Source organism: Pempheris klunzingeri, chromosome 18 (assembly GCF_042242105.1).
Source record: "Pempheris klunzingeri isolate RE-2024b chromosome 18, fPemKlu1.hap1, whole genome shotgun sequence".
NCBI lineage: Eukaryota > Metazoa > Chordata > Actinopteri > Acropomatiformes > Pempheridae > Pempheris > Pempheris klunzingeri.
Window position 1 is genome coordinate 15,795,454 of NC_092029.1, and position 26,794 is coordinate 15,822,247.

General features: G+C 40.3%; 1 protein-coding gene across 1 annotated transcript in view; it reads left to right on the forward strand.

Moving 5' to 3' along the window:
- lama2 (laminin, alpha 2) overlaps positions 1-26,794 on the forward strand; it is a 165,835-nt gene that overhangs the window by 831 nt on the left and 138,210 nt on the right. The window lies entirely within an intron of this gene.

Sequence of the window (26,794 nt, forward strand, 5' to 3'; positions counted from 1 at the left end):
ATGACATGCACTGAATAGCACATACGACTCTGTTTCATTGATAAAAAAAATCATCAGATACTCATGAAGATTAATCTTGTAAAAAAAAAGTTTAAGTAATTCTACACAAACTTTTGTGCCATGTTGGTTTTTCTTGTCTATTTGTGAGGTAGTGAAAGATTAATGATGTGCTTTGTGTGTTAGGGCCGTGACATAGTCAACAATGAAAAATGAGCAACAATGCCCTGAGCAGAGATGGGGATTGACAGCTGGTAGAAAATCAATATAACATGGTGCACAACAAGAGTCCAAATATTCATGCAAAATACTGATTGCTGTTATTAGTCAAATTGTCCCACTTGATAACAAAGATGCTGTTGATTTGGACATTTTAGCAGAGGTTCGGTTGTTGGTGAATGGTGCTTGAAACAGGAGGCAAATCTAGTGCTCGTCATGCTTTTTTTTTTTCTTTGGATTCTGTTTTTCCTCTTCAAAACATCTCCAGCTACTGTTTAACCCAGGAGTGTTTTGGACCTCCTGCAGAGGGGAAGAAGGGGGAGAAAGTGAGTAGAAGAGGGCGGGAGAGGCCATCTGCATTAAGAGTCTCATTACCAGGCGTGTCAACCAGGCATGCTCTCTATCAGCGACAGAGCTCAGAGAGACACCAGGAGATAATCAGAAAGAGAGGAGGAGGAGGAGGAGGAGGGGGAGGACGAGGGCTGAAATCGAGAGGAGAGAGGAAGGAGGGTGCGATGAAGAGTTATTAGGCACTGGAGGAGACATTGATGATGGAGAGCGGACGGGCAGACGGAAGGTTCAGAGGACACAAGAGAGAGGATGAGGTTGAAGCAGCGAGATGGAGTTAGTGGTGGATTGAAAGGATACACAAAGCATGAAAAGTTGAATGGACATGGAAGCTTGTCGAGACAGTTTCCTCTGTGTCAGCAGGTGTTTTTATGCCGGTTTGAGGGGAGAGATGGAACATAATTTATCGATGATAAAGATACTTACTCACATTCATACTTTTTGGCAATGATATGAAAATTTGAGCAAGTTTGCACGAGCGTCGGGCAGAAAAATTGCCCAATTGTCGACCCTGCAGTTGCCGTATGAGACTTGATTGCAGAATTGATGGATAAATGAGTTCATTTGAAAGCAGTTAGTCGATTAATCGCTTAGTCAACGGACAAACAATTTCAATTTTAGATTTGTTTCAATCATCCTACTGTGAGCGATGGAATGCGACAGGAACTCAAAATTTTCTACAGTTTTGGTTCACAGGAGACATTTTCTATATTTTTGTTTTATCTCTGCTCATCTTGCTTGTTTAATGTCGGCAGGACTCAATTGGACTCAAGTTTCTGCCCTAACTGGGTTTTCACATTGGTATTGTTGCCAGTATTAGTCAATAAATGTTGAGCTGAATACTAATTCCACTGCATCAGCATAAGGCCAGAAAAGTCCACTGCAATCAGCAACAAACAGACAAAACTGCAATTTAGCTCTGACAGTACGAATTATTTTGCTCAATATGTTTTGTTCTTACAATATGACTCCAACTCCATCAGATAAGTCAGTATGAAGCATGAGACTTTAGAGCCAAGCCAAACAACTGTACCGATAAAAGATGGTAAAATGTCAAGACTGTGTGGCTGTTGCTGGGGAGGAACTCAGAAGTTGTCTTGTTGGAGTTACGTGTATGTTGATGTGAATGGAACCAGCCTGATTTGCATGAATGGATATGGGTAAGACTCACCAGAGACACCAGTGTGCACTGGTTCCAGACAAGGCCCGTAAACCAACAGAGAAAGCAAAATTTTTTTAAAAAAGCAACTCCACGAGACTCATTCGTATTATCGCTGTCCTGCAGAACCCTCACTGCATGTTCAAAAAAGCAAACATATCAGGTGAGAAAAACGATTGATTTCCCTGTTGATGTTTATCAGACTTTGGCATTAATCAAAGGTGCAGCCTGATCCTGTGAAATAGCTTCTTCTTGGGAGGATTTATGCTGAAAATATAAAAAAAAAGAGTTAATTTGGTCTCTTCAGAGCAACTACAGATGTGTTTATAAGTTTATGGTAATGTGGATTTAACCAAGCCGGGCTGAATCTGATGTGATGTGAACTCACCAGAGGTATCGCAGTAAATGCGATGCAAATCCAGAGTGGGGTGTTCGGCCCATCAGAGAAATCAACACTTTTATGAGGTGAATTCATCCCAATGTCATAATGTTTGTAAAATATGTTGATCTCAGTCTGCTATGTTAATGTGAAAGCAGCCAAGCTTAGCTGAATGGATTTGATGGAATACACCAGAGGGACAGCTCTCAGACTTTGTTAGCCTGGGACCCAAATTCAGTGAATATAATCAATGTGTCCTAGAAAATAAGAGGGAGAGAGGGAGGGAGGGAGGGAGGGAAGGAAAGAAATCAGGAAGACTGGAAGGATGCAGAAGGGTTTAGTCTAGTTGGCTTTGTGCTGTAATAACAGGTTGTATGGCAAAATGATATGTAGTTTGTTAAAACATGCAGATGAATGCAGATTATTGTGCCGTATTTTACAGTGGGGTTGGAATTCATACAGACAAACATTCCACACTTATTTGTTGCTCCTAGAGTCCCATTCATCAGTGGTGGAAGAAGTATTCAGATCCTTTACTTTAAGTAAAAGTAGCAATAGGAGTGCAAAAATACTCCATTACAGGTAGAAGACAGTCCATTCAAATTGTTACATTGTACAAGTACACAAGTATTGGTATTGGTTCGTATGTCAGCTGATAAATTACAAGACATTGTAATGTAATAAGTTTGCTGTGTGTGTTTTTCTAATTGTGTGGCATTGCGAAGTTTTACATCCATCCCGGCACTTGAAACAAGGTGTATGTGTGCATCTGCCACATATCACGTTTAAGAGTAATCTTATTTCACATATGATATATGAGATTACCCTCCTTGCAAGCACACATGTGTTTGTAGCCTACTGTCATACTGTGTTTGTGAAGATGTCCCTGGTTTCAGGGCAGCCGAGAACTAATCAATGACATTGTGCCAAAGACACAGGTCACATGACCACCAACAGGTGCGTGTCTGTGTGCTTTAGAGGAATCTTCTGGGAGCTAAAATTATCCAGGTGCTAAGTTGGAACGGTGCTGTATGCTTCCTGTCAGGAAGGAAGATAGGCAACCGGGGGGGGGAGAGAGAGAGAGAGAGGGAGAGAGAGAGAGGGGGAGAGAGCTTCCATTGCACTGACTTTGACATTTTAAATCTTAGTTGGTTTGTTTTTTTTCTTGACACTTGTCACGGTGTGGGGCAGAAGTAGGTCAGGGCGCTGACTTGCAACTAAGTGATACCTGCTGATTTTGAAAAGTAAAGTATGCACTGACAATATATATAACTTTAACAAAGTATCAGGAGTGCATGTAGAATATTAATAGAAATAGATCATAGCCTCATTAATTCTGAGACATTGATATAAATACTGTGAACAAAAAAGTCAATTATCACAATGATTGACAGCTCTCAAACCCCTATGGTACATTTTGCAGTTGTTGTGTGGCTCAAAACCAAAAATGGAAGAGAATGCTGTTCTTTCAAGCGGGAAATGACGCCAAAGCTGTCAGAGTTTCTTGCACCGTCACATTGTGGAGGCAGAGAAAAGTGGATGAAAAAAATGATTCGACATTTTCCCACTTTAGTAAAAAGGACAAGTAACGGCCTTCTGTTTCCAGCAGAAAGAAAAGCGGTTTATTGTCTCAATTCTGAAAACACAAAGAGCGACTGGAACAGGATAATTGACGTGACCGTGGTGACATTTGTTTATGGTAATTACACCAACGCATCCCAATTAATTTGAGAATAATGTAGGCCCATAGATGTTAACAAAGGCTACGCTCTGACTGTACAAACAATGCAAAACATGTGATGCATAAACAGTCTAATGTTTCATGGGGCAATGTTTATTCTAACACGTGTGCGGTAAGACTCTCAACACATTTGGCTCAGTTTGTTGAACATACTTGATTATTTGCATGTATCATTGTTTGCATGTTTGTTACTGTATGCTTATTATACTAGTGTGTTAATATTTGACTTGTGCCTTTCTCTGTGAACAAAATCTAGGTCTGTGCACGTGTGTGTACGGCCATGTGGGTGTGAGTGTTTCCTAGCTGTTTTGTTGTCAGAACAGCATTGATAATGCTGAGGAGAAAATCAATAGTTAATTCTACCAGGGACACAATAGCTGCTCTGCCCAGCCCCAATCTACTGTGGGCTTAGACACAGAGAGAAACAGGGCATGAGTTGATGAATTGGTAAGTGTGTGTGCATCTGAGTTCACATAAAGTGTGCATGTGTGTTTGCGCGAGCTTCTGCACCCAGACTTTACTGTGCCTGATAAATAAGCAAGACTTTGATAAGGATTTGCAGGAAAGAACTTAGAAATTGTACAATAGGTCGGATGACAAACTTTTGAGGTTGGAGGTAGTTTGAATACACTCATTATTTTAGGCCACATTCAGCTCAGAAATAATCCAATGTGTTTTCAATATACAGTATATGAAAAATAATGGAAATTATTTCCAGCAAACTTGCCCAATAGCGTCAGTGCTGCATATGAGGAGGCTTCAAAATAAAAATGAGTGTCTTATAGAAGTCATATCCCATGTGCTCAGACTTGTGGGGTGTTTCGTGAGCAGAAATAACAGCTAAAATGACCCCCCCTCACTCTGAGGCACCAAACCAGTGCAGTTTGATGGTTTCCCTTCTCTGCTGCTGTGTGGGTAAATTGCTCTCCAGTAACATTTTACTTTTAACCTACCAGGTAGCTAACTTGAATAGTAAACGGCAGAATGTGAGTTACTACAGAAACCTGTGTTGGCCAATCTTTGAACCTATTTTGTTGAAAACAGTTTACAAAAAATAGTGTCCAGTTTCCTCACATCAATTTTCCTCCCCCTCAAATGCCGAGGGCTACAACTAACTACTGTAATTATTTCCATAGTTGGTTAATCTGCTGATTATTTTCTTGATTAATTGATTCATTGTTTGGTCTCTAAAATGCCAGAAAACAGTGAAGAAAGGAGATTTTCAGATGTTTGTTCAAAACCCAAAGATGTTCTGTTTACTGTCACATCAACAAGGAAGAAAACGGAGGAGAGCACGTTTTCACACCTGAGATATTGGAGTTTTGACATGCCTGGTATTTTTGCTTGCTTTTTTACTTAATATAGATATCAATTGATTTTCAGTTGACTAATTGAAAAATCGTTTCAACTCTACAAATGGCATTTCCTTGATACCAGTAGGCTAATCAGGTTTTTCATTCTACTGCATATTTAGCTCTGCCTAGAACATGTACTCCCCACAAAAAAGGCAGCATTTAACTCAAGTGGTTTATTGAGTCTTGTTGGAGAAGCTTAACTTTAACAACCCCTCTGGTATTCTGTAAATGCCATCAAGTAACACTGACAGGGCTCATATCTGTTTGTGATTGATAGATGGATAGATCTGCGTGTATGTTCGCTATGGTATTTGACACTGTGACCTTGTGGCTAAAGCACTGCACGCCTGACACGCAGATGTGCAGCTGCTAAAACAGGGGCTACTGACCCACACACACATGCTCACTAACATACGCGTCCCCAGCTGCAAAGACTTTGGAATGACCTCCGTTTCTTCATCCCCCTTTCTCTATGTCGTTCTCTCATCTCTGTCTCGCTCTCTGATCTTTCTGGGTGCTTATATTTTCCCAAGGAGCTTCCTGTGGTAACACATGGTGTCAATAATGAGCCCCCCTACACACACTCATTGGCAGACACTTTCCCCTCCTCCGCTATTCATAATCCTTCATCCCCTCTTGCCTACTTCTTTCTTTCCTGTCCCCTCTCTGCTTTTTCTTTCCACCTCTCCTTTCATTCCTTGGCCTCCTGATCGTTGCCCCTTTCCTCCCTTTCTCTCCTCATTCGCTCCTCTCCTTCTCCTCTGTATATTCTTGTATTTTTTTTTTACTGTTTTAAGTCCCTTCGCCTCCTTTTCCCGCCCATCTCTTTCACTCCTTTTGCAAACATTCTTAGGCTGAATAAACACTAAGAAGACATCCTGTGCTATTGTTGAATAAAATAAAAGTTGAAATATTTGCAGTTGTCCATAACTGACATCTGCATTGTTTTATGAAGATCAGACCTAAATATTTGTCTTATCTTTTTTAAAAACAGTCAATAATAAATTTGGAAAATGTAGTCATTTTGGCTGATGATGGACTTCTTGCACATCTCTGCCTTTCAAAAGCATTCTGAGCTTTGCTGTTTCTCTATTTCATATCCTTCCCCCTCTCCTCTGTGCCCCCTTGTACACCCCCCCCCCCCCAACACCCAACACCTCCTCTCCACCATCTCTCTTTCATCCCATGTAGGAGTACCTCTGACAGCCTCTGCGGCCATAACCGAGCTCGGTGTCTGGCCTCAAGTTTGTTTGTCTAGCTACTCCCTCACCGTTGGTTTCTGGAGGTCTTATTGTTTTGCTCCAGCTCCAATCATTTCAGTTCAAAACCTCTGTTTATCCACAGCGAAACACACTGAGAGCAAGCTGTCTTTTACAGCAGAAATCTGTCTGACACAGGCAGTTCAAAGACAGCCATAAAGCAAGACGGACAACTCCCAGCTCTATTTTGGAATTTTTAAGTTTGTTGGATTTGGTTTGTGTCTGCTGTTTTTTCCGAGTTAAACTTTGGGAAGTAGTTCTCAGTTTGTTGTATTTTTGGTCTGGACTCATTTTTCTCTAAGCTCTCGTTATTTTTTATCAGGGAGCTGCTACAGTTGGATGCAACAACAGGCCGTCTTATGAGATGGTCGAGTTTCAGCTGAATCACACGATAATCCGGTTCATCATAACTATTATTAGTTTGGTTACTATTATAGGTTTACAGTAAGAAATCTAGATTTAAATGCACTGGTGTTGCTGTCTGCTACCAAAGCAAATGTGCGTCGACGCCATGGGTTCGCGGCCGGCTCCCTCGTTTGTTCTTGTGCATTGTCTACACAACATAGTACACACAGTACCACACAGCCAAAGAACGAGTGAGAGCTGCTGCTCATTCAGTGAGCTAACACAGTAACGTTACCACAGTACAGCTAAGAGAGGTTTTCAGTCAGCGGCTGTGTATCATGTTCACATCTTTAACATACATTTTACCTGAATGGCTATTGTAAAGAGTCTTGCCAACAACAACTACCCCTAAGGCCCCCAGCTACACGATTATGCTTGTTTTGATAAATGTGGAACCCCTAGTTGATACCAGTCCCCGAACTCAGAAAAGACTTGCAGGTTTTGACAGTGATGACCTGACCAGGGTCGGTTACTGGTAATTGAGGTCCATCCCTCCACAGTACCGATGTACAGTGTCGAGTCTACACTATTTTCTGGAGATTTTCACCACAATACCCAGGATTTATAGTGTTTGTGTATTCGTGTGTTACAGTACTGAAGACTTATGCAGTCATACGTACTGAAACAACAGTGCCTTCTCCAAACCTCATTACTGCTGCGATGCATGAAAGTCATGCTGCATTAGCTGCTGACAGTTCCTATCTGCATTGTACGTATGGATTGCTTTTAACACGATGATTATGAGGATAGATCTAAAATTATAGAAGCTGCAACTTGTCCACCTCTGATAAATAGCAGCACACAGCCACTTCTGGGATACCACCGTATCAGCAATAACGTAATGCGCAGCATACTAAAGGACAGATAGATTGTGGCAGCCTGTGACATTATTTACATGAAGCCGACTGAGCTTTAATCACTTCCTGATACCACGACTGAGCTCTGGTCTCAAATGCCATGTAACTGCTTTCATTTTCTCCGATGATCAGATAAGGTGCTTATTGCTGAAGCCTGTAACTTCGGGTCATCAGCATCACTCATTTTACACAAGAGACAGACTTCTCATCTGTTTACTAGGGTAGGAGTATTAAAATCTCAACTTTTTTCTCCTAAAATGAACTTATTTTTCTTGAAATACAATGAAATTATTATATTTTCCTTGAAATATTATGACTGTTCTCATTAGATTTCAACTTTATTCTCAATATTGTGACTTTTTTTCAGAGTATTACAACTTACTTTTCACAATCTCAATTTTTTTCCCCTCAGTGAAGTTGGAGACATAATAATCCTTGTCCATCAGGAGCCAGGAAGGAAATGGTAGTTATAGAGCTGGCTTTGACATCAGTAACTGCAGTTTGGCATCAGTCAGATTATTAATCTTAACAAAATCTTCATTTCAACCTAAGGCAGAATGTTTCCCCAGACTTAACCTTATATGTACAATGCCATTGTGTTATGATTTGGCGGAGCAATGACTCACTATTTCTGACACAGAATTGCATCTGTCGGGTGTAGCTGGTAAAAAAAAAAAAAAAAAAACGTATGTAGGAGAGAGTTTTACCCACATAACTTCCAGAGTGTTGTTACTACCTCGCTTTGTTTTGCTTGTCTCATCATAATAATTAGCTGGCGAACAACAAATAAAAATATCAACTTCACCCAAGTTTACCATTTCTAATATTTCTTTGGGTTAATGAAGAGTCTCAGTATTGTTTTGCAGGACAAACAAATAGACAATTAAAAGGATGCTGCAGCAGTAATTAGCAGATCAGCAGGAGTACAGAAGCAGAAACTTGTAGCCTGTAGGCAGAGAATAAAAAACTGGAGATGCAATCATAAAATTAAATTCTTATGAGACTGTTATACAGCTAATTTAAATGTACAACCTCAAACTTTCTTCCCACAATTCATTTAACTGGTTTACACATAGTAATAGTTCTTACTTCCAAAGCTGCTAACATTGTTATGCCATGTCACTTAGTGCAGTTTTACATTTTTTTATCTTCTTTTTATTGAAGGCAGTGAACAACCTAAAACCTTTTTTTACAGAATAATTTAAGGGATCCCCCTCATCCTTGACAGCAAACCCTCTGTGCCAGGCTCCCACCAACATCAAAATGCTTTGTGGATCATGTTTCAAAAGCTGATTTTTACACTTTTGTCTGCAAGTCTGCTGTGAGCCTCTGTGGTCAAAATGTCTGAGCTGAGGCCTCTTGTTAGACCAGTGTTTCTCTGAAGTCGTGTATAGATTGATACCGGCTGGTTTTAGTGGCTGCTAGAAATTACCAATTACCTCACCCACGACATCCTTGTTCAACACATGGTCACAACATGGTTTTCAGAATGTGACTCTGTGTGTGTGTATTCAAGAAACTTAGAAAGACATTGTCGGAAAATGCCTTTGAATGTTTGATGTTACATGTGTTGCTGTCCAGCTGTGATAATTTTCTCTTCTTCTCAGTCGTTCTCATCTGCCTCCCTTAGCTTTTAGGCCCATGTGCTAGCTCAGTACCTTAGCTGAGTCTGTGGCTGGGCAGCAGCTCTGATTAATTTTTCTGTTTGGTTCACTCATTGACAGTGAGGACAGTTGAACAGTTGTTTAATGCTATATTAATGTTCCGAATGTCGTATAGACAACCTTCAAAGCTACCTTTAACCTCTCGCATTCATAACCTTTCAGGGTCACCATCCTCTGCCTAATGTTATCATGACCCCTGCCTGGTGTGTGGTCCAAGCCACAGTGCCTAAGATTATTCCAGGGCCATGTACAAATAGGGTTTGACCATTTGCGCTTGAGCTGCAGGGCTCAGACAGTTTGCACCCGTCTTTGATATTGAGGAGTGTAGATATAGTTCAGTAGGCTACATTACAGCTATATTCGATAGACACTTGTAACCCGGCTTGTAACCTCCTAGAGTTCATCCCCAAAACTAAAATTTGAATTTGTAAGCCACAGCCTGAAATTGCATAGAAAAGCTCAGAGTTCTTGTATGGCCTGTACGTACTTACTTAATAACAAATCTGTCAATTGGGAAATGTTGTTCCCTGACCAGCGACTAGAAGGCAAGACTGCCAACTGATTTGATTCAAATGCCAGACGTCTCTATTGGACACCCTAAAGTCAGATGAGCAGCGTTTAACTGCTTAACTGGTGCATGGTCCTACAGTAGCGGGCAGTCTGTAGTCCTCATTTGTAACTTTGAATTAAAATCAAATGCGCACAGCCGGCTTGACTGACAGGTGGAGAAATGACTGAATGAAAGTTCAGGGCTTCCTAACCCAATAATTGCCGTGTCTGGAATTACTGACAGATCTGTATGCAGTGCACACATACTGTTTGCAGCATAGCTCATAGACAGAAGCACAGACATGCGCACAGAAAGAGGCAGCAAACAGAAAGGCCATTATTTTGGGGCTGAATGTTTGTGTGATTGAGCTGATAAAGCATCAGAGGAATCCAAGTCTATTAGACTGGCCTGGTTAGCTATGGATTTAAAGTTTATACACACCTCTGAATGTGTGTGTGTTTGTATGTGTGTAGGTGTGTGACAAAGGTGTGTAGGTGTGTGACACAGAGTGAAAAACACTGGCAGAAGCAGAAGTAGAGTGAAGGAGGAAGAAAGGGGTTGTGTGTTGTGTATACATTTTGCTTTTCCATTATTCCAGTTGCTTTTCTCATCAATATTGTGTGTGTGTGTGTGTGTGTGTGTGCGTGCGTGTGTGCGCGTGTGTGCATGCGCAGAGAGAGAGATGGCCTTATTCTGTATGTAATTTCACATTTCCATTATATTTTTTGTATTTCCATTATTCTGGTCCAAGGCAAGCCCACAGAGAGCCTAATGCTGAGCAAATGTTCACATCTGACACAAGATGAAATATGTGAAAAATTGTGTGTGTGTGTGTGTGCGCGCACATGCATATGGACGCCGGCCACAGAGCTTTTGCAGCCCTGCAATAATAGACCAGCGACACCCGGGAATTTTGGTTGCAGGTCTGTGATTGGACAAGGCTGGGAGTGAATTATTCCACAGTGTCATTTCCTCTTCAGGCACAATGAGGTTGGCACAGATGTAGCTGGGTAGCATGGATGTATAAAGACAACTTCATACAGTGTTGGAGGTGGGACCCCATTCACTCCTATGAAAGTTGCTCAGTGGTGCATGAAGCCAAAAAAGTTAGACTTTTTTAGACTATAAAAGTACCTGGATCTTTAGCGTTGTTGGGCCTGTAGAGCATGCATAAGAGTGTCTCGTGCCGGCCCAGCTGGCTAACTTCTGGTTCACCCCCCACTAATTTGAATGGGGATCAAATGATTTAATCAAGCAGCTTTTCTAGATTGTCCAAATGTTTGCAGACTGAATGGATTGAATTGTGATGGTGAAACAAAAAAAAATCTATCCACTGATTTACAAACCTCTCTGTCACAATGAGGTTTGGGCCCAATGGCATCAGGTGCCAGACGCCGTTGTTGTAATTACTCAGTTTGGCCACTATGTAAAATTAGCTTCAAAGCCTGGTGGGCTTCTTGGAGACCTGTTGGGTTGTCATGTGTTCTGTGCTTAAATGATGTCGTTATAATGGTTGACCTTGTCTAGGAAAATATTGAGGTCAAAAACATTCTGTCACATCCAGAGCATGTAGCTACTTTGCTATAAATGATGTAATTCTTCACTTTTGGTGGCGATGGTAATAAAGTTTTTCATAGGTCGTTACTGAGGAGTTTAGAAAAACTGGACCTCAGTCAGCCCTAGTTACCCCAGTGCCCCCACTAGCAATCAAAAATCTCTGTTTATATTCCTATTTTTTTTTACACGTTATAGCCTACATTTGACTGTTTAGTTATGACTTTGTTGTGTTGGGATCCATGCAGTATCAAACTATTATCATATCCTAGAACCAGGAAACACTAGATTACATAAAACAATAGGCGTCATATTTGGGAGAAAAAGTCTCCCGAGAAAACATTTGCCCATCAAACCTTGTATATTCCAGTTTTTAATATCTGTGAGACTTGCGCTTTATTTTTCTTCTGCTGACCTTGTTTGGCCCTGTAGAGGAAAGCAGACCTAAGCATTCAGCCAAGCCCAAGGCTTGTTCTGACAGTGGGTAGGAGGTGGGTGGTCCGTCAGCACTTTTATTCCTAGAGGAAGACACTTCTCTGTTCTAGCAACTCAACCAGCTCATTGTCCCTTGCTTGCTTGGGCCCTGTTAACAAAGACTTCTGTCTTGACTTGCAGGGGTCATGCTCTGCTCTGCTTTGTGACATACATTTTTTTCCTATTTGTTTTTTACCTTGTTTTTTCTTCAAGCCAAGTCTGATTTAATTTCTTCTAACCAGTGACATATCTCTGTCCGGGATTAGGTTAGATTTGATTGAGATTTTCACACCAACTCATGCAAACTGTTGCTTAAAACTTAACATCCATTCAGTTTAACGGCTACAACGTGTAGTATAATAGCTACACATTAATATATTTCTACTACAGGAAGGCCCTTATGTCTTTCTCTTCTGAGTTTTGGAGAAAACTGACTATTTTGTACTGATGCACATCAGTCACACAGGAAGAAATCCACCACTGAAAGGGCAGGGATAAAAAAAAAAAAGTATCTACACAGACAGTTGTCGTGGTTTCCCAGAGTGCAATACAAACACAAAACAGGCTGTTTTTGAGTTAGGTACAAGGTCTCTAGTGTTGTATTCTGTCATTATGTTCACTTACTGCTCTTTCATTCCAAAAACCATAGTGTGAGTTAGCTTTTTGAGATAAACTCCTGAACAACCCCAGTTTGTCAGGTTGTCATGGTTAAAAAGTAGTGGGGTTTCAAATGGTTTGGGACTAAAATGCCTTAAATAATGTTTAGGACAAGCTGAAGGCCAGATGGCACTGGAGAGAAATGTAATCGGAGCCTCACAATGGTACACAAGGCATTACACAACAGTAATGCCCTCGGCTAAATTCCAGCCTGCTCTCTCTCTCCCATGCTTCCTGCATGTTTCATTTCTTGCCAATAAATGCACCCCCCCCCAAAAAAAAGTATAAAAAAGATAAAATAAGATAATAGAATAAGATTGGACTGCATCAGGTTTGTCTCCAAATTGCCACACTATTACACTGCCTTAATTATTATTATTATTAATATTATTACACTACTTCTCAATTTAATAATATTCAGTTGTAGATTTACAAAATATAGCTTTTTCCCCAAAATGGTATTAATTTTGGGTGTTTATAAGACCTGGTGTAATCTTAGCCCAATGTTATAGGCCCCCAGAGTTTATTTTCTCCATCAGTTTGGTATCGCATTCAAGAAACTTTTGAAGTGATAGTGGTGAAGCTAATTTCCAGGTGGCCCTACATAAATTTATTGGCAGGTTACTGCATGAACAAACGCGTCCTGGGAAATGTAGAAAGCTACCAAACCAAATGCGAGCAGGTAGGCGAGGTTGATTAGGGAAAAGGGGATAAAAATGATTACACCACTAATCGCTGTTTAACAGCTGGATATCCTTGACCAACACTGTAAGCACATCTGAAGGGTGTTAATCACACTCTGAGGTTCATTTTAAATGAGCTCCGTGTTGTTAAATTTGCCACCATATTGCATCTTTGTAATGAGCATCTTACAGTGACATGTACTCACCAGGTACAGCCTAAAGCATGTGTTGGGCTGCCTCTTTGTTGCTGCACATGGACCGACTGGAGAGACACTTAAAGACACACTCTCTCTTTCTATTTCTGTTTGTGTGTAGGTTTTCCCTAAACTACAGTGTGTCTAATACACAAATTCCATCTGTTTCACAACAGATGCCCATGGTGTGTGTCACAAGACTCAGCAGCTGTTCAGCAACTGAAAGCAGTGCTCCTGGAGAACTTTGGGGCATTCTATTCTATTCTATTCTATTCTGTTCTATTCTATTCTATTCTATTCTATTCTATCATATTTCTTGTTGGTACTGTGTGCTTTGTTTTAATGCTGTTGGACACATATTCAGGTCTCAGTTGACATTTAGTTTCCACGAGGGAAAAACGTTTCATGAATTCCTCTTTTGTCTTTTTTCAGACCACAAACCTGTGTTCTAATGGGAAAATCAGGTTTCTCTGATTTACATACTGATTCCAAAAAGTGCAGAGCACTGACCAGGAGATTCTGTCTCATTGCCCTTTTTCCCCTAACCCAGTGTGGCTGTCCGTGTGTGTTTGCTGAGGCAGCAGGTCTGTGTACTAGCGAACAGCTCGCAGCCCTAGCTGGTGATGCATGGAGGAATCAGAGCTTCAATAATGAGCGGAATCAGCCTTTAACATGGTAATGTGTCATTTAGGGCCTATCCATTTAGCTAACGACTTGCTTCCTTTTGAAACCTATTAGCAGTAATGGTAACTAGCAGCCCCCCTTTCAGCTCACATCTGATCTATTCCCTTTCTCTTCTCCTTGTTTTCTCCTCCGATATTTTCATTTCTTTCTATCCCTCCTTTTCAAGCACTTCCCTAATCCCATCATCTCTCCCCCAAGTTCCTTTTTTTATCTCTCTCTGTTCCCGTTTAGGGCTGTAACTAACAATTATTTTCATTCTTGATTCATCTGCGGATGTTTTTCTTGATGAAACGATAGTTTTGTCTAGAAAAAACAAAAACCTCCCACAGATTGAGGGGGTGTCTCCTAATGTCTTCTTTCGTCTGACTAACAGTCCAAAAGCCAAAGGAAATTGGCTTATTATCACATAAGATAAAGACAAGCAGCAAATCCTTAATTTCAGAGACAGGAACCACCAAAAATTTGACATTTTGCTTCAAAAACAACAATCTAAATAGTTTCCACTTAGTTATTGATCAACTGATCATTGCAGCGTTATTTCCTTTCTCAGATCCATTCACATCCTCTCCTTTATGTTCTCTTCATGTTATCTTCTTTTTTATCATCTTTCTTTTATTCACAGGTTCTCTAGCTTTTTGTCTCTTCCTTTCCTTTCCTCTCCTTTCCTTTCCTTTCCTTTCCTTACCTCTCCTCTCCTCTCCTGCCCATAGGGGCCCATTCATAACATCTACCCATTACCCACCAACCTATTAGGTTTGCTAACAGTGAGATCCATTGGGTGAAAATCAATGTCTATCCAGGGAGCAGTTTGTCTGTAGCTCCACTGTAATGAATGCTATATACTCCAACACACACAGCTCTCTCGGACGTCTTACACACACACACACACACACACACACACACACACACACACACACACACACACACAGACGCAGGTGCAGTCTGAGCATTGGTGTAACGGATAGCCAATCGTACATCTGAACTTCAGTGAAAACAAACACACTGCAACATGAATGAGCATTGCAGTCAAGGCTACGCTGTGTTCACTCATCCATACTTTTCCTCTCCCTGCAAGTATTTCCTCTTATCACACTCGCATAGTTTTATCTCCCACTGTTTTTCAATGTCCCTCTCTTACACTAATCTGTCATGTGAGCACACTCACTGAAACAGGCAGGAGTATTTCCTGTGAAGAGGCCAAATGTTTATCAACTCAAATAATTTAGTTTGCGTGCTGATCACTTAAAATACATTTACAGCCCCCAGTACCATCAAGCATGAGAGATTGAATACATTTCTAAAGCACTGTAGACACACACGCACCGTCTATTAAGCTCTCTCACACACCGTAATGGATTCTATATTGTCAAACACACATTTCAGCTACGCTCAATCTAACCTGAACATTTCCTGTGCCAGAGCAGTTACAGGCAGCCCGGGGCCAGCTAATAGCAGATGTGTAGTCATCAGTGCTGGTCAAAAACAATGAGTCAGCAACCTGGAGTTCAGCTCTGTCAAAATCCATAGCCATCATTTAATGCTGTGTGAGAGCCTCCCAACTCCTCTGGCGAGCACATTTTTGTTTCACTTATTTGATTTTTGAATTTTATTCTCCTTTTATCCACTTCTGTGTGGCGCATGTTCAGTGTTAAGGTTATTAGCTTCAATGACATGTTTAAATGTTGAAATGTGCAGAACTGTGGCAATATCAGAGGATCGTACACAGACTGTAGCTGACCCTGACTTCTGACCTTTCTGTGAGAGGGCTAAAGAGCTCAGAATCTGCCTTCACGAATCAATATGTCTTCATGTTGTTATAAGAGGTTTCTGTGACCGTGACATTGTGTGCACCAGCAGATAGATAGAGGGTTTCAGTGTCCCATTCATGGGTGTGTTTGTAAGGAATTTGAAGTTTGGATTGAATAGTTTCAGCCCAATACCTTGTGATGATACACTGATTACTGCCACATCAACATAATGATGGATATTTTGATCGTTGAATGACCTATGCTCTCACATCTTAGAAATGGCACCACGCATTTTTTTAAATGGGTGGAAATTTGACTTGTCAGCGATCCATGAACAAACTCGGTAAAAGAACAAGGTCAAAACATCTGTTTAGCATTTTGCATGCCTGCGATGATGATGTCGACCTTCAGATTGCTGGCTGTGTCTGCCGTCAACAGACTGTAAAACTGTTCGGACTAATGTTAAGATCTTAACAGCGCCGCCAACTATGCCTCTGCTAACTAACAGAGAGACTAATGGCTCCAGCTCTAGCTTCCATCAGTCTCTCTGATGGCTAGTTAGCCATGTCCACGTAGGTACTGTGAAGAAGTTGTTCCCTAGAGACGACAACTGCGTGTGCGTATACGGTAAATATTACTCATGACAACTGGCTGTTCCTTCTCTCCACACTTGGTTGGTTGATCCCCATGGACTGGCCCACCCTGCTCTACAGACAGTTTTCCACTGTTTCCTGTCTTTCCCAGCGTCTTCATCTCTCGTCTTTCATAAGTCAACTGAACGGCAAAAAGAAAAGAGGCGAGGAAGAGGAGGCGACGAGAAGTGATGAGGAAAATCACAAGAGAATAGGAAAAGTATACAAGAATAAGAGAGCTGCTGAGACGGACATGTGCGACATTAACGTTGTATCGCGTGTGTTCTGTTTCGATTTCCGTGGTAACCATTTCTTCCTGGAAGCTCATGCACGTCCATCTGGATTTCCAATTACCCACAATCCCATGTGACCCCACCGGCTGCATCTAGAAAATGATGTTATTTCCTGACCTGACAAATACAGAGCCCACTCAATATGGGCAGGCCTGCACACTCTAATTTACATCTACATAAGCACATGTACGAAAACACACACATACTCTCACACAAGTCCCACACACATAACCAGGCCTTTAGTCATCACACACACTGACATGGGAGATGTTTTTTCCAACTTTATGATATTAAACTTAGCTAGGCTTCAACATTTTACTCGGCAGACAGTATCAGGATAACACTAAATGTTACTTTACTGATTACTGTGTAAAACCTCAGTGAGTTAGGTATAAGGAACAAGATTACATCATCAGGACTAATAGAAACCAGCTTAAAAAAGTTAATGTTCATTTTTGTCCTCGGAAACATCTGTTGACAAATGAATCTCCTCTCACGGTCTATTAAGTAGCAGTCCTGGAGTCATGTCACCAACGTTGAATAGATCATTTATCATGAGATCATAGAAAGAAGCTTAATTTTGCACATAGTAAAACTTTGTTTCACGTGTGATATACGTTCAAAGCAAATCTGTGTACTCACTTTATGTATCCAAACAGTACATTGAGATTATAGTTTACAGTAACGAACATTAGTTTATTTAAAGTGTTGTGATAGAAACTTTGACAACTCATAAACCATGTGAAACGAAAATTAAAATTACACTTTTTCATTAGTGAGTCCCCTTGGTCAGTTCGAATGACCAAGTTTATTTTTGCCAATTGGCAGCATTTTGAAGATTAAATATCCAACAAACATAATGACCCCCCTAACAGACTCCCTACTTCCTTCCCCATCTGGAGGTTCAATTATTTCCGAAGCCAAAGCTGTCTTTAAATCATTAAAAACGGATTACCACTGTGGAGGTAATTTTCTCTAAATACCACTTTTGTGACCATTGTTGTACAGTATAGCTTCAGTGTGGTCGAGTCATGTCATTGTTTGAATTTCCACTAAGGTCATGTACATGCCATAAAAGCCTGAGCAGTCACTGAACCCTGATGTTATCTCCTGGGAGCATTTTGGACTTAAAGCAAGAGCAGTATAGATAAATGTCACGATCAAAACCCAAGAAAATCAAGTAATTTTCTGTTCTATTCTATTCTGTTCTATTCTTTATTGTTGTGTGGTTGTGAGCAGAATGTAGTGGTTGTAGCTATGAGAAGATTAGATCCTCTACCAGTGATAAATCTCTCTGGGGCCAGAGGTCAAGTTGCTCTCTCCTGTAAATCTACTCACTGGCATGTTTTCATTATCAACACCAACATATCCCCCATATCCCCAAGGCACTGTGTGTGCTTCTGTGTATATATATATATATATGTGTGTGTGTGTGTGTGTGTGTGTGTGTTGTGGCCTTGGCTTCAGGCTGGACTGTAAGTACTAACCAAGGTTAGTACAGATGAGTTTCTACTTAAATCATACACAACCCCACACACACACACACACACACACACACACACACACACACACACACACACACACACACACACACACACACACACACACACACACACACACACACCAGTGTCTCTGAGGTGCTTGTGGATGATTTAACAAAGTCCTCATCACTGCCTCATCAGGTATGGACTGCGAGTGTGTGTGTATGTGTGTGGGAGAGAGAGCAGTTGGTCCATTGCAGGATAGATTTACTGCTGGGTGGTCTGAGCTCAGCTAAATCACTTTAACCACTTATCCAGGGAGTTGTTGCGCATAAACATTCCCTCTCTGTGCTCCTGTGTTCCCTGTTTTTTTAACAAGTCAGGTTCAGATTTAACTTTTTGATGCAGTATGGTTTTAAATTCACTGAATCTTGATTTCCACACACATACATTAGTATCATGACGGTGTATGCTTGTGCTTTGGGGTTAATGGATCTGAATGTGAGAGGTTAAACTTTAATTTACATGCTTCTTGTCTTGTCTACACATTAAGGGACTGAGCCTAATAGTGCTCAGTCTTCTGTTTCTCTCCTCTCACCCCCTACTCTCCCCTCCACTCATCTCTTCTCTGCTCTGCCCTCCTGCTCCACTCGCCTCCACAACTCCTTCCTGTCTATTTATCCACTAAAGTTGATTTTGGGAATGATTAATGTGCGACACTTCTCTCAAATCACAAATATTTCACCATACAACCAGCGCAACATTAGATTATTTTAGTAGCCACCACTTTTGGTACATATTTCAGCATTTCTTTCCTTTTAAAACTTTGAGGCATAGCTAAGGACCCTGAGCTAACGTTCCCTGACAGATGCCTGAAAATCAGGCATCTTCGTCTCCTTTGAGATCTAAAAATGCAGTCAGGAATATCTAAATGCATAGCTTATATAAAAATCTTTGGTAGTTATTTTACAGATGTTTATTAAATTTAATTATTATTTATTAATTAATTATTAAATTATGATTCATTGAGTTTGCTAACGTTGGGTAAATCAACATTACCTAACATTAGCTGGAACATCAGTTCATGCTATATTGATTAATGATTGGCCAACAACATTGATAAAATGTTTATTGATAGTGTAAAATCTATCCAACTTAGGGGTAGCCACTTAAATCAACCTTTTTCTTCTTTCCGTAACGTGATCCTGTCCTTTGCCCTGTTTGTCCCTCTGCCTGAGGAGAAAATGCTGTACCTCTTTGTTGTCCTGTCACTGTTCCACTTGGTCATTCTCAAAGTAGAGAGCGTTTGTTTGAGTCAGTGAAACAGAGAATTCTCTAGTAAATCTCCTAAAATTCTGGTGGCAATAATTTTGGAAAAGCAAAATGCCTAAATATTTATTAATTGCTTGACTGTAACTATCAAGCTTTGCTAAAGCAAGTAGCAGAAAACAGGGGAAGTGGGACAGACAATTGTCAAAAGAGGGATCTTATTATGGAATACTATTTACTAGAGAATGTAAAGGCAATTTTATGACACAGCCAAAGCCCCCCCACATTTCTGTACTATAAGGGGGTAAATTTTAACCAACATTCCTGTCTGCAAAATGAATCTCATGGCAGAGAAAAGCAGTAGGGCCTCCTGGGAGACAGTTTAGACTGAGACACCCCCTTGTCTGGAACACAGTGATCTCCGTATCCTACAGCAGCCTTGGTCACTTCATTGACTGTGTGTGTGTGTGTGTGTGTGTGTGTGTGTGTAAGTAGGAGATTAACTGTCTATGACTTTGTGGTTTTCCTGTTTAGTCTGGGTTTATCACGGTCTAGACGAGGACAACATTTGCAAACATTTGCCACCATACAGACGCAATACAAAGAAAACAAAAATGAAATTGAGTTGCTACATTGAAATGACTAATTATAGGAATTCTGATTTATGGGTGAAACAGCTAAAATCTAATCAGATTTAACTTTGATTTTAGTTGTAGTTAATATAATGTGCCTGTTATAATCTAACAAAAAAACAATCATAGACTCTTTGCTGTCTGCAGTATGCCTGGTTGTGTTTTCACTGCATTATTTTTTACAGCAATTTAAAAAGATCAGCCCAGTGGCAGACCTTGTTTGTGGGATTGTGCAATAAGGGGAGAAAAAGGGAGATCTAGTCATGCCGGTGCAATTGCATGAAATGAAATTTAATTGAAAGAGTCAAGGGAAGCGAGATGGGCCGATGTCCTGACCCTTTTGATCAGCCCACAATCTCTTTCCTTCCCGTTTACAAGCACTTTCTGCCTTTATTTTCTTTGTATAATAAGTAAGTCTTTGCTGTCTTTCAAGGCAGGGTGATTGACTGTCGTCTTGCATTTTCCTTTGGAGCTTCATTGCAGATAGGGAGCACACACAGACACACACACACACACACACAATCCCGGGGCAGGAAGTCCTTGTGAGAGCAGGATGTTGACTTAGTCTTTATTTCAGCTTTCCCTGAAACCCCTGGAGGTCGACAGAAGAGCGGCCAACAGATGTAAAGCCAGTGATACTGGCAAGGAAACAAAAGTATAGATTAACATGATTAATGTCTATTTTCTAACTGTTATCGCACCAGACAAGTAATAACATGAAAATTAAAAGTACATATTTATTTACAGCAATGATGTGGAGGGATAAGATTGAAGATAACAGCAGTGAAAGGCTGACGGAGAGAGAGTAAGTCAAAGGCAAACCAAGAGACCAATTTTATATTTATGTGGTGTATAATGAAAATCCCTTATCCTTCATTATAATGTAGCTAATTATACTCTTAAAATGCGATACATTCACTGCGATGCTTCAGGAGGCAGTAACAGAGTGAAACATAAGTAGGTTTTTCTAGGGCTTTTATTGTATTTTTGTGACAGTCCAGTGACTGTACACTTTCCCAAAATACAAGAATCATGGAGCGTTCATCAGAACAACCTTCAGTGTCATTACTGAAGCCAGAGACACTTAGAGCCACGACCACGATCAATCTGTCCACATAATTTTCTCAGCATGACATTTGAGGGTAATAAATGTTAACACAATTCTAAAACAATTTCTGAAGCCCACTCAAGGGCATCAATCCACTAAACATCTTTTTAATGAGAAAAAAGTCTGTAGATGTAATATCAGCCAATATCAAAATGTCTAACAGTGCTTCTGGTATACTACACGTAGCTTCACATCTGAAGACTACAGTGTTAACTGATGACTCTGTAGGTCTGGTCTGACCTTGTGTTTCTATTTAGTCACAGTGCCAGCCAGACTCATGGGATAGCAATGTAGGCCAGTTGGTCGGTCACTCCACTACTTTGATCCAGCATTGTTTCACCAACTACTGGATAAATGGACACAAATGTTTGTGCGGAAATTCACAGCTCCCAGAGGTTGCACCCTACTTACCCTGGTGATCCCCTGACTTTTCCTGTAGTGGCACCGTCAGGCTCAGATTTGTGGTTTTGAGCACTGCAACAAAAATTAGATGGATTAACGTGAAATTTTAGTAGATTTGGAAAAGTGAACCACCATATCACCTGGCAATCGAGACTCCCCGGTTATTGTTCATGTCATCTGGCGGACGTTTACCAGCTCAAGGGCTGTTATTCGATCAAATAACTGTCTCAACAGTAAGATAACAGCAATGATTTTTTTGTTTGACAGTTATTCAATCGAACAACAGCCCAGCAGCCGCTAAATGTCTGCTACAAGCTGAAGGACGAGCAGGGAGCTCTTGGGGCAGGTGACACTGGGGAAAGTTAAACGTTGTTCAACTACCCATATTTTATGATACAAAGCCAGTTGAAAATCAGCAAAGTTTCCCTTTTTAAGAATGAACAGTGTTCCTGTAAAGCTGTAGGTCTTTAGTCACTGGTACAATCATTAAAAAGCAAAAGCAGCACATGTACACATTCAGCACACCTTCAGCAGCTAGCATAGCATAGAGGTGCTAAGAATAGTTAACGTGTTGTGTGCTGTAATGTTGCTCTGATAATGTCAACTTGAAAAACTAGAAGCATAAATCACTGTTACGCATAACCGTGATTCACTGGAAATCCACAAAACTAGTTTGATAATGGAGAATGCACGAGAGTCTATGGAGCACACCCACATTGTTGTCGGCCTCTGGTTGGAGGTGGCTGATGCTAAGCTATGATCGGCCAGTCTGTGTTTGAGGAATTGTAAGAACTTTGGTGATCCCTTTACTTTCCATCTTCGAGGCATCATCAGGACAAAATTTTGATTTGTCCAATATTCAGGTTCGTGACCAGATACCTGCAAAAGTAATGACATTCACATCGGCCTTAGCTGTACCGTGTTTAGGGCTAATTGGCAAATCATACCATTCTAACCATTACCATACCATTCTAACATCCTAATTAACACCGACCATTAAACTGACGAAAAATTAGCATGTTAGATTTATAATGTAAACATATTAGCATGCTAACGTTGGCTTAAGTACAGCCATAGAGAGCCTATCATGACTTGTTGGCATATGGTGTCATTTCTGACATTTCAGCTACTTATTCACAAACTATTGCCAAAGTTCAGCTATGTCCTTTATAGATTGATATTTTAAAACAAAAAACAAAAAAAAAACAGTTTTAGCACCAGTTACCAAGTATGTAACACAGATGGTTCTATGACAAACTGTTTTAATGTGAAAGAGACAGATAGTGACAGAAACTGAGAGCCAGTCAGTGTTCAGCAAACGTAATTTACCATCTATTAGAAAAGTCATTCATTTATCCAACATGTCAGTACGAGGTATGTAACCATGGGAACAACACGCAGCAACCGGGGAACACTGACAGCCGTGTGTGTGTGTGTGTGTGAGCTGATACGAAACCTTTTTGTTAGATGTGAGCTTTACCGAACTTAGTCATTAGTAAATGTTATGACGTGCAGCAGCCAGGACAGGTCGACAACGAGGTGTTTGTGAGTCTGTGTGTGATTCAATTAAGTAAGGAATTACTGTTTGCTGTTCATTAATGTATGATATTAATTGATGGAACTGATGGAAATGTGAGGACTGATATCAACTGATGTTTGTTTTTAAGTGATAATGTGCCTATAAATAGCCAAATATAATGTATATATGTATTCAGTGCAATGATTAGGGTTGGACCTGGATGTTTAGGTGGCTTTGTGTGTTTTAAATAACCCACATATTTTAAAATGCTACCACTTAATTATTCTGTTAAACCAAAGCTTTTTTTCCTCATACCATAATTTGATTATCACTGCCATGCAATAACAAAACATTGTTTTCTCGATCATGATTTAATTAAATAGCTTGCTAAATAATTTTACTAGAGTCTTGAACTGTTGTGGTGATGTCTTAATGATCTTTACTGGGAAAATGCCTCGCTGTGCTTTCGCTCTATCTACACTCTGTTATCTCCATGTTATCTTAATATCTCCAGATAATTGTCTTGTTATCTTGAGATAGAGAATAATTTTTGTCTTGGTGTGTTGTAATTGAGTTATGACTCAGGCTACCATCACAGCCCTCATTAGTTACAAAATTAAATCATGGTCTAGAGAAAAGAGTTTTTTGCGTTATCTAATTGTTGCAAGAAAACAAAGTATGATGACTCAAGATAACAAGGTAATTACCTTCTGATCTCAAGACAGCAGGATAAAAGCAAAAATTCTGAATTTCTAATAAAAATGCAATTGCCTTCAGCGGCCAGTCATTGGTCAAATTCTCTTACTTACATTATCCAGAGATAACAATTTGTTGATAATGGGACTTAATTGAGTGTTTTTGTGTGTGATTCATAACTTTTGTCCCACTACTGTTGCCTTGATGAGAAACGAAACCCTGTGAGCTGGACCAAAGGTGACACCAAGAGATTGTTTTGTCTGAAGGAGAAGCTGACTTGGATCCTCGATGATATTTAATTGTGGCCATGGTCAGACTCAGGTAGACACTGCAGCCAGTTATCAAGTAGGTATGACCTCAAGAAAACAATATTGGCTCTTTAATTGTCATTATAAGTCCGACATCTGCACATAACTACATAATGAAGTCATGATCTGTAGAGAGTGGGAGTAGACGCAACTGCTGTCGGTTTCACCTGTATGAAGACATTTTAAATTTATTTTTCACAGCTTGGGACATGCGTTGAATTCCTCCGTCCTTGTTAAACTGTTAAAATCCCATTTCCTGGATTGCCTTGTTTGTGAAACTCAGAGGTAGGAGAGAAATCATATTTCAGGTGCTTAGAGCACATCTGAGCCAACAAAGCAGATTAGTTTTCTAGGAGAGACCCTCACAAAGCTGAGGATGAGTCCGCGACTGATTAATGTTCATATTGTTTGTCAGTGTAAGGCTGGCTCTATCAAATGTGATGTGTTAGGCTGGAAATTAATTTGGATGTGGGGTTGCATGTGCATTGTACATATTCAGTTGTGTGTGTGTGTGCGCGCGCATGAAAGATTGTAACATGTCTAACACATGTAAATGTACACTTTTGCATGTGATTTTACATGCGTCTCACTGTTCATCTGTGTTTTTATGCACACACACCTCTGCATTGAGATATCTGTATGTAAAGGCTCTGTATGTGTGTCTGTGTGTGAGAGAGTACACAGGATTATCGCAGTCTCATCTGTCATTCCTCTCCTGGCCCTGACCCTTTTAAACAACACTCTATCTTTCTACGGGAATCCCTCCATCCATCTCCATCAATCTTTCTATCTTTTTCTCCATTCATCTCTCTCTCTCTCTCTCACACACACACACACCCAACTAACTGCTCAGGATGGAGGGACAGATGCAGAGAGAGTGAGAGAGAGATACAGAGAGAGATGATCCTGTCTTTTTCAACCCCCCTCTTATTCCATCAAGCATACATCTAGCCTCAAAACTCAACAATAACACATCCATCACACACACACACACACACACACACACACACAAACACACAGGGCAAGCAGTGCAGAGTCATCGTCCACCATGACAGAAAAAGCAAATAAAGTTTTATTTATAATGTAATAAGAAGCCTTTATACAATAAAAAAACATATTTGCTGTCATCCTGAATCTTGTGGAAATCCAGTCTTATCTAGACAGTTTTTCCCTTTTGTGTTGTAGATTTAACTTCAATATTGATATCTTATTTTTTTAAGTAGCATGCTTCAGTACTGTCGCTTTTGTAAACATTATAAATATTGTGTCTACAGTGAATGTCGCCCTGCACTTCCATCTACATGCACAGAGTACAAAAACCAAAACTTTTTTTTAAATAGAAATCCTGTTTAAATGGATATGGCTCTGGTTCCATTTCAGTTTGGGCACATTTTGTATTGTTAAATGTCCCATTACTCCCCTCTACTGCTCAACATTTTTCTTGAGGCATTTGCTCATGTGTCATAGAGACGATTCAGTTTTCATCACGTGACTAAAATGTGACTTTTTGGTGACAGTGGAGGCCACAAACTGTGGCTGAAAGCTCCAGAAAAAAAACAATCAAGCCAGTGAATGTTATGACAAGGTCAAGGGTGATGTTGATAAAATCAAATTTTGCATTTTCCTTTCCTCAAATATGGTTGTATGGATATATTTTAACTGTATGGTTATAATACAATGTCACAACATATTGGGTGTGACTATTTTTTAGCAGATATTTAAGTGCAAGAACATTTTAAGAGAGAAAATCATTAGTGATTTATATCTGACTGCCTAACAGTTAGAGGTATCCACTGTTCATTTAACTAATTTCCAGTGATATATTAGTGTTATACTGTAAATAAATTGCCCACCTTTCCCAGGGATGCTTCCATGTAATCAGTGCAGGGGTGTTGAAACACCTTCTGGCAATGACATCGGCCAGCTGTCACTGGGTGTACTTATACATTTTGACAGTATTATAATTTGGAGCCTGTATGGCAGTAAATCCTCTGAGACATTTGGTTAACAGAGCGTAGACGGGGGATAGAGAGGCCAACAGGCAGACGGACAGACAGACAGACAGACAGAGACAGACAGGTTACCATGGTTATCAGAGCAGAGAGAAAAGGATGGAAGGTGATGAAAGTGTGTGTGTGTGTGTGTGTGTGTGTGTGTGTGTGTGTGTGTGTGTGTGGCAGCCTTAGGCAGACAGTCATTGTGTCCTTGTCATTCAGTGAATCTGAAATCTGAACCCTGTCTTTAGCCAGCCCTCTCCATTCCTCTGTTGTTATCTCACCTCATTGTTCAACATAAAAGACGAGACAGAAAGTGCTCTCTGTATCCAAAGTCAGAGTTGTACACATGATCACATTCCCCAAAGAAAACATTTTGATGTTAAGAAGTTGCTATGACAGCCAACACAGACCCATAAATCTGAAAAGAATATTTTGTTAAAATGACCTCTGTCATTCTTCACTGATGCTCACTGCATTATTTTGCGAAAGTGGGACTTATTTTTTTAATGTGCAGATTTAATTTAAGTCTG